General features: G+C 43.0%; 1 protein-coding gene across 5 annotated transcripts in view; it reads left to right on the top strand.

Moving 5' to 3' along the window:
* Window positions 1-17392, top strand: part of LOC128904962 (poly(rC)-binding protein 3-like) — a 525202-nt gene that overhangs the window by 368428 nt on the left and 139382 nt on the right. The window contains exon 1 of one of the 5 annotated variants that reach the window (XM_054190154.1): window positions 14480-14497. The exons of 1 other annotated variant lie outside the window; for it this stretch is intronic. The gene's annotated coding sequence lies outside the window, so the exon portion shown is untranslated. Of the gene's footprint in view, window positions 1-14479; window positions 14498-16245; window positions 16308-16763; window positions 16905-17392 lie in introns of those variants that run through there. 3 more of the 5 variants (XM_054190156.1, XM_054190152.1, XM_054190150.1) reach the window with 3 other exon arrangements.

The raw sequence follows: 17392 nt of genomic DNA, 5'->3' as shown, positions 1-17392 counted from the left end.
TGGCACAACTTGAGCCATTTCCTCTTGTCCTATCGCCTGTTACTTGGGAGAAGAGACCGACCCCCACCCCGCTACGACCTCCTTTCAGGTAGTTGTAGATCCTCCTCCCTGTCCAAGACAGAGACTGCAATGTGTGTTAGGAAAAGCTATTATCAGTGTAACATTTACTGGAAAATAGTAACGTTAGGAGAGGTTAAAATCAGAGCAGAATGCTCGTGTTTTGGAATATTAAAATATAGATGATGAATTACATTCAATGTAGATAAACCACTTACCTTCATAATGCTGATGTAAGATGAGATTCTGAAAATGTTCCCCATTCAAATATCCTGTTTGGTCCCCATACACTATCTGACAGGCAGTAATCAGGGCAAAGCACTGCTGAAAATTATTCCTGTAATACTGGTGTTTTTAATGAAAATCCCGATGACAAATTATCTTCATTGTTCTCTTTACCGTTTTATCCCTTGTATCCTAAGTTAATTACATGGCACTTTAATGGAGACTTTTTGAGCATACTGTACATGTCAAAGAAAAAGCAAAATGCTGTCAGTTTCTGGAACTTGCCCAAACTCTCACAAAATGTATGTGAATTTTATTCCGATAGTGTTTTAATTTGGGGGTTCATCATTTATATTTTTACCTGTCAAACACTTACTCGGCTTCTCTTAGCATAACAGGTGGGAGTAAAAAACCCAGTATTCTCCCTCTTGTTTGTCTTTTGTGAATAAAATGAAAGAAGCGGTAATTGGACATCTCACAGGTTCATGATTTAGGACTAAAAAACATGACTACATAATGTTTAAATTAGGCAGCGCTGTGAGTTGCAAAGGGGATGAGACTAGGTTTGCTGAAAAGTGAAACAGATGTTGACAGGTAGCAAGCAAAATTTGTGAGATGCTGAGTTGGGAGGGTTTTTTTTTCTAATCTCTCTTGATTTTATTTTCCAGCCATATTGTTAGACTTAGCCGTGGATCATTATTTACAAATTATTATTTAAAATTAAAAATCATTTACATTATTTGTAGTCAGTAATCATTAAGCATCACTGCTCTGTTACTTTTAATTTCAGCTTAGTCAGTGAACACAATTTAGTGACTATGGCTCCTTGTAAAAGTTCAGATGCATCTAAATTGACAGATAGAGAAAAGGATTTAATTTTAATTTTTTTTTTTTACACTTCCTTTTTTACAGAGTTTTTGTCTGAAATGAACAAATACTTTGGGCAGAAATGGAAAGTTTTCAGAATGATAACAGCAAATGAAAAGAGAGGGTTCAACAGATCGTTCTGGGAACTGTTTGGCAGGTTCCCATGGGAGACTGCCCTGAAGGGGAAGGGGACCCGGAAAGGATGCTGCTTTCCAAGGACAACCTCCCTAGAGCTGGGCTCAGCCCAGCCCATGGCCCAGGCAGTCACACAGGCACAACAGATGGGCAGGGAGCTCCAGCCTGGGCTCTGGTACTAAACGAGACGGCAGGGGAGGGCAAGGAGGGCTACACTGGGAGCAGTGCGTGCAGACCATTGTCTAGCCACACAGGCAGGGAATTAGGGAAGCCAGAGTTCAGCTGGATTTGAAATTAGTGAGGAATGGGAAGGGCAACAAGAAAAGCTGCTAAAGGTAGTGGCAAAAGGAGGCCTAAGGAAGATGTGGGGCTGTGAAACGAAGCAGCAGAATTTAAAACAAAGCGCACAGAAAAGGCTGAGAAACTCAGTGTCATCTTTGCTTTGGTCTTTATTGGCAAGTTCTGTCCTCAGGTCTCCCAGGCAGAACCTGGGAAGATTGAGTTAGTGACCAAATAAGCAAACTGGATATACATAAGCCATGGGACAAGAGAGGACAGATGCTGGGGTCACTGCAAGGACTGCTTTGTATCGTCTTCAAAAGGCCCCTAGGGATCAGGAGAGGTTCCTGAGGGCTGGGAAAAGGTGTCTTATGCATCTTCAGGATGAGCAGGAAGGTGGATCTGGGGAAATATCTGCTCATAAACCTCCCTTCAGTCCCCAGGAAGATTTTGGAGAAAACCCTTCTGGGAACCATGTCCAAGCACATGGAAGACAAGAATACAATTGGGAACAACCGTCATGGATTCACAAATAGCAAATTGTGGCTGAACAATCTGAGAGCTTGCTCTGAGGAGATGGCTGGTGTGGTGGGGGAAAGAAGAGTGATGGTTATTTACCTTGACTTCCACAAGGCCTGTTACATGATATCCCTGCAGCCAAGTTGGTGAGACATGGATTTGAGAAGTGAACTACAAAGTGAATGGACTGCTGGCCATACCACCAGGTTCCAAGAGCTGTGATCAGTTGTATAAAGTCCAGATGATGGGTGGTTTCTAGTAGCATCTATCAGGAGTCAATACTGGTACCGACATTCATTCATTCACCTAGACAATGGGATGAAATGCACTCTCAGCAACTTCACAGATGGTACCTAATTAGGGGAGCAATTAATATGTTGGGGGGCAGTATTGCCATTTAGAGGACTCTCAACAAGCTGGAGAAGTAGTCTGGCAGAAACTTTTGAAAATTCAGCACAGGCAGATGCAAGTTCCTGAACCTGAGACTGAACAAGCCCGTGCAGCAGGATGGATGGGCCACCAACTGGCTACAAAGTAGTTTTGCAGAAAAATTCCTGGGGGTCCCAGCAGACAACTACTCCAACATGAGTCAGCAGAGCATCCTGAAGGTCAGCTGCATCCTGAAGGTCAGCCGCATCCCGGGCTGTACTAGCAAGAGTGTAGCCAGCAGGTTGAGGGAAGTGATTCTTGCCTTCTGCTTGGTGCTTGTGAGACCCTGCCTGCAGGACTGTGTCCTGTTTTGGATTCCCCTGTACAAGATGGATATTGACATACTGGAATGAGACATTGGGGCACCAGGTGGCTGGAGCGCAGGACATACAAGAAGCAGCTGACAGAACTGGGTTTGTTCAGCCTGAAGATGAGAATAAGGGGGCGATCTAACTGTTTTAAATTACCTACTGGCAATGTACAGAAAAGATGAAGCCAAACTCTTCTAGGCAGTGCACCGTAATAGGACAAAAGGCAACAGACACATGTTGCAACATGGGAATTTTTGTCTAATTATCAGAAAAATCTTTCCTGCCTTGAGGCAGGTGGGGTCAAATACTGGCTCAGGTAACCAGAGAGTCTGTGGCATCTCCATTTTCAGAGATATGAGCAAACTTTGAACTCAGATGTAACTTCAAAGCTCATATTGCTTGAGTGGGCACAGATGAGCCCCAAAAATCCCTTCCAACCCAATAATCCCAACAGAATTCTTTTGCTTACTTAAATGGCTGCTTTATGAATTTAAATAATATTCCTGGGGCACTTTGTATTTTGAAGGAAAAGAACAGTGAAAATGCAGATCATTATTATTACCAAAATGTAAGCAGTGCTGCTAGGACATATTGTAGGAATGGCCACATATACCAGGCTGCCAGGGCAGATTGTGTTTTTTTGTTAAATAGAACAAAAAAGTCAGTGAAGCATGTTTAATCCACACAAGTGAAGAGTTCTGCAGACCTTGTAAACAAATACAAGGTAAAAATAGGTCCATTTGGGTGATTTTCTAGTCTGGACAAATCCAACTTAATTATTTTTAATTTTAATATTTTCCTGTCTTGCTTAATTCTTCTGCTTAAAATGCAAATCGCTTTCTTCACCAGTTTTCTCAATCTTCTCAAACATTTTTTTGCTTAGAGAATAAATATGATACACCGTGGGGGTTGGCAAATGAAGGGAAGGAAATGTTGTGGACTTTGGTGGGATTTTTCATTCCAGAATAGGGGCAACGATTTCTCTTTCAAAATCTTTCACACTAGCTGTGTATCAAGACCTACCTAAAAATAAGGGACTCTACTGTCTAATGGCTCGGTGAGCAGAAGGGATTTTTCTCAAGAAGGCAAGACTTTATCCTCCCTCTTATGGTCCTAGAAGTCCTCTGAGGAAAACCTACATTAATGAATGAAATAAACCCATAGCCAGAGCGATGATCAGAGCTTCTGACTGTACCAGAGAGCTCTTAGACTTGAGTACAGATGCTGTAGAGCTCCCAGCATGAGACAAGGAACCCTCTGGCCCCCTTTTGCCATCCTGGCACATGCTGTTAGTGGTTGATTTGGCAACCCTGTGCCTTCATGCTGAGCTGCGCAGGACTTCTGCTCAGAGCACAGTTCTCCCAAGGATAAGAACAGAAAAATGGCTCTGCTGGGCCTAACCAGTAGGCCTGGTATATTTTTCTAAATGTAGAAGAAAACATACATTTCAAGAGTGTAAGATGGCAACGTCTGGGTGATACATTTTCCAGTACTTTTCTCAGCCTTTCCTGCTTTGAAGTTTAGGGACTTGCCTAGAAATTATACCTTTGTTTCTAATAAATGTTGGGGGTGGTGAGATGTCCCATGAATTTGCTTAATTGCTTTTTGAATTTATTCAGGCTTTTAACATTTGCAATCTATTCCAACAGTTTATTCCCTAACTTAATTACCCATTCTATAAAAAAGGATATTCCATTTTTTAGGCGCTAAACTGACAGTCCAACATTTCATTTGGTGCTCTTTCCTTCTTGTATTACTAATAGGGGTGAGAAGCCTTTCCTGTTCTACCCTTCTCAGTGTGGCATGTGATGTTATGGGTTTTGTCATGTTCTTCTGAGCTATCTCTTCTCCAAACTGAGTTATCCCAGCCTACTTATTGTTCCTCACACAGATACTGTCCCTTACCTTCAATTATCTTACTTATCGCCCTTGTCTATATGTTTTCTACTTCAGGTGGGTCCCTTGGGGCTTAGAAGATACGGCACATTTTCTCAGTGGCAATAAGATTGGTCTCCTTCATTTCATTTTCGTAATAATTCATAATATTCTGTTCACTTTAGGCTGATGTTTTCATAGGACTGTACATGGTTTCTCCGGCTGCAGCCGTTGTATTTGAGAGTGGTAACGGCTAACTAAAAACTCATCCCTGGGTATGTATAGTTAGGACTGTTTGGTTTTATTCCAGATTCCACATTTATCAGCATTGCATTTCATCTGCACTTTTATCAGCAATCACACAGAACTGAGATCTTTCTGCAATTTTTCAGCCACCCTTCGGTTTTACTACCCTAAATAACCTAGTGTGATTAACTGTCGCCTCACTATTCAGCCTTATCCAAATTACCCACCACTATGTTGAACGCTGCATTTCCCTGCACTGATCCTCTAGAAGTCTCTCTGCATTGTAAAGAGTGACCGTTTACTTCTATTATGCGTTTCCTATTGTCTAACCAGTTTTAAGGGGCTTGTTCCCTGTAAAGAAAGGTTTTGGCCTGGGAACTTCAAAAAGCTCTTCTGGGGCGAACACCTATGTAAAGAATTCTTCTCACTTTGCTGGTGTACAGTCTGATCTTATTTGAGCTCCCCTTTCATACCCCAATTACTTATCAGCCCTACAGACTTTCTGGCAGACTTCCTGTTTCGGATGTGCTTAAAAAACATTTTATTATTGGTTTTATGCCTTTAGCAAATTGCTCTTCAAAATCTTTTTTTGGCTGGGCTTATTAAATTTAACTTGCCAGAGTTGATATTCTTTTCTATTTTTCTGGTTGGGAAATGACTTCCAATTTCAGAATAACTTCTAGTAATCTGCTTTACTGTGCTGTGTATTGAAATGGTCTAGAAAAACCAGAAAACTCTGGGGAATTTCTCTTTCCATCTTCCCTGCCTTTCCCCCAAAAATGACCTGAGACTAGGTACGTGGTTAAATTTATAAAGTAATTATTGTTGTTTTTCTGAATTGCTTTCTCTCTCTCTTGTGTCCCCTCAGAAAAGGAACTAAAACATGAAGGGAATGCTCGTAAGATTCAAACCGTGGGGACAAAAAATCAAAGGGAAACCATTTGCAAAAATGGATAGAGAAAGGAAAGGTTGGTGTAAGCATGCATGGATAAAAAAGAAAGAGTAGCAGGAGGAAAGAACAGGTTGGGAAAAGTTACACAGACAAATGAAGCAGTGATCATACCAAAATAATCTCTTCTGAAATATTAAAAGTTTCCGTGCAGCTTGCACTACAGATCAGTGGGATGAGTCCTAGGAATAAATTTTATTTTCTGAAAATTACACCCACATACAGACAGAGGTTTAGATATGTGTGTGTGTCTATGTCATGCCTCAAAAGTGAGCAAGACTGAGGCAGCAAAGCTTCCAGATGCTTTGATGGGACTTGAATAGCGAGCAGGTCCCCCAAACCAGAGACAAATTTCATCTTTTGGCAGCAGCCTAAATTTCCTCACTCATCAGCAGACTCCAAATGGCAGGTTCAATCTCTTGTAAACATACAGGTGTATACAGATGTGGTTCCTGGGTATACCCTGGCAATGAGTGGCTGAGCACCGCACCCTCAAGCAGCAAAGCGTGGTGCCGGATTCTGTCATTGCCTTGCGGGATTGAGTCCTGCCAGCTTCTGCTCATGAGCCACTCCCCAAGGAAAGATGCTGATATCGCCCCGAGCCTGCTGCCCTGCACAAAAACGGTGGGTCTGTTTTGAGCCCTAACAAGTTCAGGCCTTCCAGCGATGTATTGCCAACCTTAACATTTCTCTAGATTTGCAGGGAGGAGATACCTTACCTTTTGGAACTGAGCAATTATCAAACTTTAAAAATGCACTTGCCGCCCCTAAAATGGAAGGAAATACAACAATTAATATCACCGTACATATAAATAATATATCTATTTTTACTCTAGGATTTCTGCTGGATTCTGAGTTCTTCTCTGAAAGGCCAAGTTGCAGTTGCAGTCCTAAGCATCATTTTTTAACTAGGCTTAACAAAGAGACTTTTAACTTCTTTTTCTGAGGACAGAGCTAGATCCTCCAAACAAGTGAAATCCAGGTAAATGGCAGCATTGGCTGCCTCTTTGAAAAGACTTGAATGAAAGACTTGCACTGTTTGAAAGCCCTCTGCACAGGACAAGGGAATAATCATCCGGGAGCCATCAGCACCTGGGCTGCGATCGGCCCATAAACGATGTGTTTTGTAGCGTGCAGCAGCTTTGATTTTGTTTCCCGGTTGGGTCCAGGATATAAGATTTAACCTGTAAAGCCTCCCAGGGTTTGAGCTGTGGCAACTCTAAGGCCTCTGCAAGGTTAGCAGCTTTTTTGCACTGAGCGCTGGAGAAATGCTTATTTCAGGCAGATACCATCCCTGCCCTGAAGCACTCATTATCTCTCTCATTGAGGTGTTTTACACATAGCTAAAGGCCTACATGTATCCTGAATAAAAGCTCTCTGATCAGTCACTCTTTCTAATTTCCCTGCCTCCTTCTCAATGAATGCCTGCTGGCGCAGGGTTCTCCCTCCCCTCTGTAAAGGGAGAAAATTCTTTCAGGGGGGGAAGCAGGATGGTAAGCAGACAGGAAAGGAAAGGCTCAGAGCAATAAGAAAGGAGATACAAAGATGTGAAGAAATTTGGGAATAGTTCTCTTTTCTCAATCGAGAGAGCCTGGCAATGTAGGAGAAATAAGAAGAATGCAGCGGTGGAGAAAAGAAGTACAGAGAGAAACCTCGATCACAATTACATGACATAGAAAAGTGACTGAAGGAAGAAGACGACTGTAGCAGGAGACACAGCACAGTACAAAGCAAAACAAAGTGACAGAAGTTAGAAAAGAAAATGAAAAAACAAATAGTTCGAGACAAATTTAGACTTTTTTTTTTTAAAAAAAAAAAGCTCAGTAGAAAATGTACACACAAAATGGTACATAGATAAACAATTTTTCTCCCATAATCTGCAACGCTCCAGAATCTAAATAGGCTGTGCTTAGAGCAGCTCTGTGAGGTAGGGCAAGGTTATTATTTTATGTCCGTGGAGCTAAGGCACTGAAAGACAAAGTGAATCTCAAGAAGGCACAGCGGAAATATGCACGTGGAGAAGGAGTCTGAACTTGGTGAGCATCACTGGAGTATCTTCCCCCTCTGTAAAGTTTCAGGCATTTAAAAAAAAACAACAATGGAATGAAGCAGGATATGAAGTTGGATACAAAACGCCATTATGGTATGGCAAGTTATATTAAGTTGAACAAAATTATTCTTCTGCATTTTTGTTGTTGCTATGCCAGTGGACTTGGCCAACAGTGGCATAATCTGTCAGAAAAGCTTTAACAAATATGCCTGTATCAGGCTTTAATAACTCTAGCTCAAAACACTAATATTTACTGAAATTTCAGTGTTATCTGCCAATATCGATGCAATGCGTGTTCTGATGGTACTGTACAATGAGCAACTGCCAATACACACTTCAAAGCTGTTCTTGTTTTTAAATCTATTATTTACTCTACGGCTCTTCAGTAGTTTCCTGATCAAGCTAGTCAAGCTCTACCCTGGCACACTGATAACTCTTAACGTTGCACAGGCATATCGAAATATATTATGGTAGCCTTTTACATCAGCAATTTCACTGCACTCAAACTCTTTCATGAGGAACTTGAAGAGCACAATATGGACAGCAGATTAAAAAATTCTTGATCATTATAGGTGAACTGTTTGCTTTTTTTTTAAGAATGATATTATACTGATTCCCCTGCAGAAGAATTAAGACTGACTTAAGGTGGACTTCATACATTTGGGATCAAGGCCCCTGAATTACAGAAGAATTATAAGGTGACACTGGTGAACGTAGTCTTTGCTTGAATCTTGTGAGAATGCAGAAGACGCAAAGTTAAATTGAGTCCTCAGCTTCCAGCAGCAAACTGGACTGGCTATGAGCACAGGCAAAGCAGAAATTGCCTAAGGTAACAGGCTGCTGGGAAGACAAAGCGCATGTCCCTTAACATCTCCCCCTCCTAATTTTGTCCATATTAGGACTGGGAAAAACAGGTTGTCTGAAACTGCTGCTGCCCCTAAAGTAGGAGTGGAAACTATTGGTAGAATGCCCAGTGCCGGCAGCTGTGATAGCTGACTGGTATCAGTCCCGGGAGGCAGCCAGATTAGCAGCGTGGATCCTCTAGATCTCTCCATTGCAATTCCCTACTCTCCTGCGGCAGGCAGGGGTGGCTCTGCCCCATCTGTTATTTTAGGAGGACTGACTGTCAATTTTTTCTGAGCCGTTGAAAAGTCTTGTGCTGGCTCTAGAATAAAAGGCATGCAAAATGTTTATAGTCTTAAATAAGGAATAATAATGGCATTACTTATATTTAGAAATTCCGGGAGCGTCCTTGGTCTAAATGTTGTATGTACCATGCTACTCATTCCAAAATGCAGATGACATTATCACCATTTCGTTCTCCACTCCTGGCTATCTCCGTTTCTCCTTTTTCTCTCCGTTTCTCCTTTTTCTATCCCAGGTTCTTTGTTGTGAATTCAACAGATTAATGTTAAAATCAGTTTTCATTCAGGAGGGATGGATGGATGGATGGATGGATGGACGTTCTGCCATCACTGTCTGTGTTTGAGATTTGAACCACAAAGGTGGTTCAGTTTCAACTTTCCAACCTCTCTGTGTTTTCAGGATTTTTGGCTTGGTGATTTCTATACCTTCTGCCATGGGAATTTCCAGAGATTACAAATTCAGTAGCCAAATTCGGAGTCCAGAAGGGGACCTTCCCAAGTCTGTTCCATAACAGTCTGACTGGTTTTTGTGCCCTGGAGCTTTGTTCCTTCAAGCCGGCAAACCTCAGACCTTAAGTGATAAAATTGAATGATTCCTATAGATCTGCGACTTGTTCTCTTGGTCCATCCTGTGCTTGTGATATTCCCTTATGTTGCAGCCAGTGTTTTTCAAAGCTGCAGAATTTTACAACGTAACTGCTTCTCTGGTTTTACAAATCAAGACAGCTTTTTATTCTCATTGTTCAAAAGTGTCACAGTGAGTCATATTATAACCTCCCTTTTTATCATCTGTGTTAGGTCAAGATTTGTATTTGTCAGCCTCATGAGGATCAGACTTCTCACTCCTTATTTCATACTCCTTGCGGCTGCTTCTTCTTTGGTATACCACTGCACTAAGAGAAAGGAGGAACTTTCTCTTAGTTTTGCTCAGGCTGTCTCCAAGGGCTGCCCTCTGGCCACTTCACATGCTTCCGTCCTGCCCCTGTTTCTGGCATATTTCTGTTTTTTCTCAGATGCAACTTATTCCAACAGTAAGCAAGCTCTGACGTTTGTATGCAAGCATCCTTGCCCTTCTCTGTAAAAACCCTTTGGGCATCATGGCTGGATGCCTACTTCAGCTTTTGGTTTGGACAGTGGCTCCTGTTACTTCAGTTGCTATTATTGTCAAGGAGCTTGATTGTTTTTTAAATTAGTCCTTGGTGAAGACTGGATGTTTGCTTCTAGTCTCCGATGAACTATTAGGAAAATGCAATAGGGCACTCAGAAAAAAATAATAAAAACCGCTTCTTTGAGTTTTAAAAGAAGAAAATGGTGGGTGATTTTAAATTATTTTTAGCTCTGTGATTAGTAGTGCATAAATGTTATTTAGACTTTATGCAAAAAGCACAGTAATTTCTTCTTTGTACCAGTCAGCTGGCAACTCCTTTTACACCCACTGGCATACTTAGTCACCTCTTTTGTAAATCTTCACAAGCAAATTTCCCCAAGGGTAGCTTTGATAAACTGGCATGCTCCCCATGGCAGGGAAAAATGACCTTCTACTTTCCCTGTGACAACCAAACGTGGAGTCGGAGCCTGTTTGAAAACCCAGCGCTCACCCAGAACTGTGGAGTGTTGCTTTGCCATCTGCGTCTCGCAGGAGAGGAAGTAGTTCGTGCCTGTTTGGGCGAATCCTTTCCCTTCTAGTAAAGTCCTCCCTTCTCATCCGTCCCCCAGTGACCCTTTGAAAATAGTAAGGAACTACGTGCCAGCTCTGAGCTTCGATGACCCTTGCAGAGGAGACACCCATATCTCAAGACACCCTGTGCGCCCTTCTTTGTCTTTATTTTTTACAGAGAACCTCCTGGTTTCACTCTGTTTCATCTTGTCTCTCCACTGCCCCAGACTGGCTGGGTGGTGAAACACTGCAAAATTATCTTAAGCAAGACTTAAGGGCGGACATCCAAGTGCAAGACTGAGAGCAAAAGGGTATAAATAAAACAATGACAAATTTGCTTCTGGTCTATACCTAACCATGACTCCTGTTTTGAGTATCCCACAAGGGATTTCTTTTGCATTGCCCTGCAGTGAGAGCAGAAGACGGTGGATTCACAAAGTCAGCCTTCCTCCCAGGTGGCAAGCTGGATTTTGCATGACTTCCCTTCAAAACGCCCTGTATTCCTCTGGAGCTGTGCTTTTGGATGCAAATGCAAATGCCGATCATCTCCTGTCTTGAGAGGGACACCTCAGATACTTAAACGGTCATTTCCGTGTCAGCCTGGCAGGGACTGTCAGATAAGTCCAGCTGATTCTGCCTCCTGGGATAAGAAGTGTTGTGCACCAAGAGTATATCCTCCCTTTGTCCTTCGTCAGTCTGCTGACTGGCTGCCCCTGCCCATGGGATCCTTTTCAACTCCACACGCTCCACTGAGGTTATTTATACAATCATAACATCCCTATTACAAGATATCAGTTGTGCATGTGTTCTGCAAGGTTCATGATCACCGGTACCTTAGTGACTTCAGCATCACACTTTATTAACATGGATAACAGATGCTGTAAAATTGATATGGTATAAGTGCTAACGCAACTTGTAGGTAGTGTTTCAGATATAGTGTCTTTTTTGAAGATCAGCTCCTCTCTGCTTTGCTGTGTGTCCAGGTACAAAGTGCATTTTCTTCTGTTCTAACTGCACTGGAATTCCAGGCAAAGAATGTCACTTTTACAGAGCTATACCATAATTTGAATTTAAAAAAATAAAAAAAATAATGCTGTTTTTACTTTATCTTGGATGTACAGTGCTCCTGGTTCCCTGCAGATACGGTCTCCCTTGATACAGAAGCTCAGACACTGATTTTCAAGATAGGGGGCATTTTGGACTTTGTTGATGCAATAGACCTTGGGTTTGGCTGCATTCAGAGAACAGAATTTCAGCCAAGCAGAGCTGATGGTGTAATCTTGAATGATGATGGCATTTGTGATTGTCCAGTGAGCCTTCTCAGGGATCAGCCTACATCTCTGGGTTTGGACACAATTATTTTCATTCTGACAAAATTACTGGTGGTGTAGGAGAACATGGCTATAGCTGGGGTGGATTTAGACCTTTCCCAGCCATAAGCAACGTGTTCTGCTTTTTATGAATGTTCAAAGTCAGTGGAGTAGAAGGTCTGATTGTTTTTCAGAACGGTGTATGAGGTCAGCTGTGCAGAGTTATTTATGTCTTTCTTTGCAGCATTTTTAAGAAAAGAGGCAAATGTGTTGATTTTTAAAATTACGCTACAACAGACATCCCAACACATTGAGATTTTAAGTTTAGAAAACCACTGGCTAGGAATGAAAGACTTCTCTCTTACATCCACTAATTAATTTTTTTTTTTTTTTTTTTTTTCAAAAGTATAGCTTGGAGGGTTCCTCTCCTCTCCTTTCCTCTCTGGAAATGATACCTGTCTCTTCATCTGTATAAGCTAGCTGTAAACTCACCAAAATTAGGCAATTCATTGAACGATGTGATTCAAATGCAGTACGTGTGGGGTTTTTTTCCTCTTTCTCCCTCCCGCTAATGAGGGGAAGAGTTCTGTGTTTGTGGGATTAATCTGCAAGGCTCACAATTTTAATGCGAAGCTCAAAGCTCAAATAATTGGCATTGACAATCTCATCGAATAAGCATAAAAAAAAAAGGATGGAAAAAGAAATGCAAAGGAGAGAAATGGGGTAAAAGGTAGAAACTGAGGAACAGTTTTTTCCACTGCTAGTGGCTTTCCAGTTGGTGGCCACAAAAGCATCTTTTTGTACAGTGTTGCTTGCTGTGGTAGACAGACCAAAGCAGTAGAGAGCTAGGACCAACAGCTTTCTCAGGCTTCCCAGCTACAGATCCTTGCTGATGAATAGGGCCCCTAATCACTTGATATAGCTATACGCTTTATGCTGCAATTACCACAGCTTTCTGTTGCAATCTTTCATTTATTCACATCCAGTGAGCTTCATTGTGCTTTCATTGTTTGGGGAACTACCTTTTTAGTGCTTATCTATTTAAAAGAAAGTTTCTGTAACTCATGGTATCAAGTCAATTGAACATGGGCTTTTAAAACAGAGTATCGACTATTCTTTTTTCAAAGATGAGACTTTATTTCCAAATTTTGAATAGCTTTCCCCCTCCCCCTTTTTTTTTAAAAATCTGATGCACGGTACCACTGCATTTGCAGACCTTGATCCAGAAGAATCGAAGCACATGCTTAAGGAGAAGAATGGCATGTGGTTCATGAACCCCATAATTAGTTCCCCTTCCTAGCTCTAAGCAATAATTAAATCTGTCACTTCTGCTCTGCTGATTCATTTATTTAGCTATTTAATTGCTCAGCTGAATGCATCTTTATCTCCGGAACTGCAACATTTTATACAGACAAAGAAAAAGCATTATCCATTATTATTTTTTTTTTCCAAGAGCAGAGACACGTAAAAGAAAAGAACACTAATACTAGATGATTTGGTGATGTTGTCAGTTTTCACTTATCAAACAAAACAGTGTTTAAGGGAAAACTTCAACCAGTGCTTGAGGGTAACTTCCCATATATAGGCTTGTTTCTCTAGGAAATTATGTCCAACGCGAGGACCCAATGTATCTGATCCAGGTTTCCATTTACATAACGAGTTAACTTAAAGCACTTCCAGGTAATAGTCACAATTTTCTATAAAAAAAGAAGTCTTACCCTGATCTGTTGGTGGAGTATTTTATAAAGACAGTTTAAAATTGCAAATATATTCTAAATTGTTATAAACTAAACAGTATCTTTTCTTTATGCATTTTCTTTTGGGGGACATTGCTCGTGGAGATTTCTGTCATCTGTCTCTTAGATTTATCATCAAATACAGCATTTTGATCTGAAAAGCAAATGGCGTTTTGAATACTTTCAAGTTTACAAAGGAGAGTCCTTCCGGATACCTCTCTGTGAGGCATACTGCCATACACGCAGTTTTCCTCACGTTACGTTTTCAGCATCCTTAAGGGAGGTTGCAAGATTCCCCCTACCATTTTTATCCACAGGTTGGAAAAGCTGGTATAGGAAAGCAGCACGCAAAACAACGAGGACCAGGTCAAGGCAGATCGACTCAAACAGGGTCTTTGAGCAAGACGAGGAAATATTGTTTATTTTTAGAACTTTTTTTTCCCTCCTGTCACTGAACTCTGTAACGATAGCTGATCCAGGAAGTGAAAGATACAAAAACCACCCAAAATTCAGAGAATAGGATATTTATCTTCCACTTCTGGCATCAGTGGCTCAGTTCCGCCAATTTAATCATCTGCCTGGCTGGCTGGGTTTTGATACCATGCACGCGATCTTGCATTTCACTCCATTAGTGACTTATTTTTTGCTGTCTTGTTACTCAGTTACAACTGTGCAGCTATTTAAGTCATAGGTCACGTTTTTCCCAGGTAAGCTCATTATTCTAAAAATATTTTACTGCTTACCTGGGGGGGGGGTTTGTTGTTAAGGATTTTTTTTTTTTAATTTTTTTTTTTTCCCTTCAGCGAAGGTCCTGTCCTTTGCAATGCAAAGCATGTCTGTACCGCTGCTTGAAATAAAAGCAGGCCCCAAGCTAAAGATCAGCCGGTGGAAGTGGCAGGGTTCATTAGCTATATTATTGCAATACCTCGCAAATACAGCCGGACGTCCTGCCATACCTCCGGCTGCTGTGCTGGGCTACGTGGACCTTCCCCCTGCCTCTGCCAGGACAGGGGTCTCTGCTTCGCTCTCCCCCCCATCCTCAGGGAGGGCTTTGTCAGCCCACGGGCCGGCGGCTTTGGCCCGACGATGCTTAGTCTGTATTGTTCGTGTTGGTGTTATTGTTCTGCATCTGTGTGCTCTGGGGTACTGAAAGCTCTTTGTTGAAATAAAGAATATTTCTGTCCCTGCTAAAACTAGGAAGTCCGGAAATCTTGTGGGCAGTTGTGTTCTTGCAAGCCTGCGCACGTGATTTCTGGACTAGGGTTTTGCAGGAGCTTCGCTTAAATAGTCTCCCTTTTAAATGCATTTCTTCAAATGATCTTCTAAAAGTACACTCTTTGTTATGTAGGGCAGACGCTTAAATTCAGGGAATTAATAAGCCAGCAAAAACCATCTCTGGACATCCTTTGAGGATAAGGGTGCTTTGAGGATAAGCCTGTGTGTGAATGGGTTTAGTATGAGAAAGCACTGTTCACTGCAGCGGGACAAACAGTATGATCAGAGGAGGGCATGGGAATGAAATGGAAAAAATAACATTTATTTGTAGTAGAAGAGAAGTTTATTGTTGAGTTGGTGGAAACGGAACAGAGGAAAGACAGGGCTCATTTCAGATAGCTTTTATCTCGCTTCTAAAAGAGCATGAGGTTAGTCAATAGGATTAACTACTTTTACATAGATTTGTACACAAACACTGAGACAGGAGAGTTGGAGGGACATCAGCCGAGTGCCCTCCCTTTGCAACGATTATGTTCGGGAACGTCTGTGGGGGGAATTAGGTGACAGTGACTATCGGCTTCCCCTCAGATGAACCTGGCTGTTGTCATCCTGCCATCAACAGGCTGGAAATTACTCTCTCAAAGGCATCGCAGCGTTCACAAGCAGTCAAATGGGACCCAAACCACCCCCTTCTCCCGCCCTGCCCTGCCCTCTCCACGCCGCCGGAGCTGGGAGCATCCAACTACATGAACGGTGCAAACTGGAGATTTGCAAAGTGGTGCGCGAGCTCTAGGTCCAGGCACTGCTGGCGGAGGCACTCTGATAGATTAAGGGTGTTTTGGTTGGTTTTTTTTTTTTTATTAGTTTTCAGCTCTAACTCACTGTATAGTTAGAAACCTCAGGCTGAAGCGTCTCTTCCCTTAGAGTGCTGGAATATGCTGGTGGAAAATGCGTCTAAATTAAATTAGATTCTATCCCTCCGTTTTGATACGAATGCGCCTGAGTCTGTACTTTACTGATGTATTGATTTGCTTATTGGCATATTGGGAACCTCTTGTTAATGTTTTAATTTAGAGAAGTCGTTCCTTGTACTACTAGCGTGCTGTAATGTACCTGCGAGGTTGGAGGCTGCCTCTGACCAGCCCTGGTCACTGTGCTTGGTTATCTAAGATGCATAGGCTCAGGCACCTATAAATATTAGCGTGCAGCTGTCACAAAGGGATTGTAAGCGAGCTGCTCGGGACCTCGAAAACGTAACAGCTTGGCACCCAGAAACATACAACTTTGATAACGTATTACAAGGTTACGTATGAAAGGAGAGGGTAGGAAGGTGGCGACGGCTTTTAATCTCTGTCTCTTTTTTAAAAATTGTTTTTTCTCCTTTGTACTTCTGGTGTACATCGGATCTTTACAATTTTTATCACATTAGGATGCGACATTCCTGGCCTTGACAGTGCTTTTGTTTGGGTATTTATAGCAGCTTCTGGTCATTGTTGAGCAAAGGAGATTGCCCTGCCCTCTGGCCCTTTCTTAAGCAGATTTTGGGCAGAAACTCCTCTCATGTGGCACTAATTGAAATGATTGGCGCAGGGGGTGTTGTGAGCGCACTCCGGCTGACTCGGTCTTATCTGCCAGGGGCTAAGCCAGGGGAGGAAGGGAGGGGAAAAGGGGGAGAAAGGAGGAAAAGGGGAAGGAAAAAAAAAAAAAAAGAAAAAAGCTCAGCTTTTCCTCGCTCCGCTAGGGCTGAGGGCTCCCGGCCATCTGTCCGCGGCAGGCAGAGAGGCGGCCGGCTGCGCCCCGGCGGGAGGGCGGTGCGGAGGGAGGCGGGCGGCTGCGCACCCCGGCGGGAGGCGGGCAGCGGCGTGGGGCCGCGGCCGCGCTCGGGGAGCCGCTCGGCAGGTGGGTACCGCCGCTCGCACCGGGGCGGGAGCGGGCACGGGGGAAACCCTCTCCCGCTCCCCGGAGTTGTGGGGCGGCCGGGGAGGGGGTGCTGCCTGCGGGAGGGGGGTCCTGGGGGTATTTTTTAGGGGGGTGCTTTGTTTGGAGCTTGCGGGAGCCCAGCGTGCTACTTTTGCGGGTGCTTTAGTGGGGGGTGAAGTTTCGCTCCTCCGCCTGCCCGGGACGGGCTGCGATGGGCAAAGTCGTGAAAAAGCTTGAAACCCAACAAGTTGTTGGTGGAAGTGATTTGGGGGGCGGGGATGGGGCCGGTTCATCAGCCGCGCGAAAATAATCTGAAATTCGGGACTGTCCGATGGAAAGCGTGCGCTTGCCTTGGGCGAGTAACCCCGCCGGAGCCCGCACCTCCGGGGTTTAAACGCATTAATGCTGTCTGGAGACGCTGGTGTGTGTGCGCCCCCCCTTTTCCTGCAGCCACCCCCCCCCCCCCC

Source organism: Rissa tridactyla, chromosome 2 (genome assembly GCF_028500815.1).
Source record: "Rissa tridactyla isolate bRisTri1 chromosome 2, bRisTri1.patW.cur.20221130, whole genome shotgun sequence".
NCBI classification, from domain to species: domain Eukaryota; kingdom Metazoa; phylum Chordata; class Aves; order Charadriiformes; family Laridae; genus Rissa; species Rissa tridactyla.
Note: the sequence above shows the minus strand (reverse complement) of the source record. Positions and strands in the feature narration are given on the sequence as shown.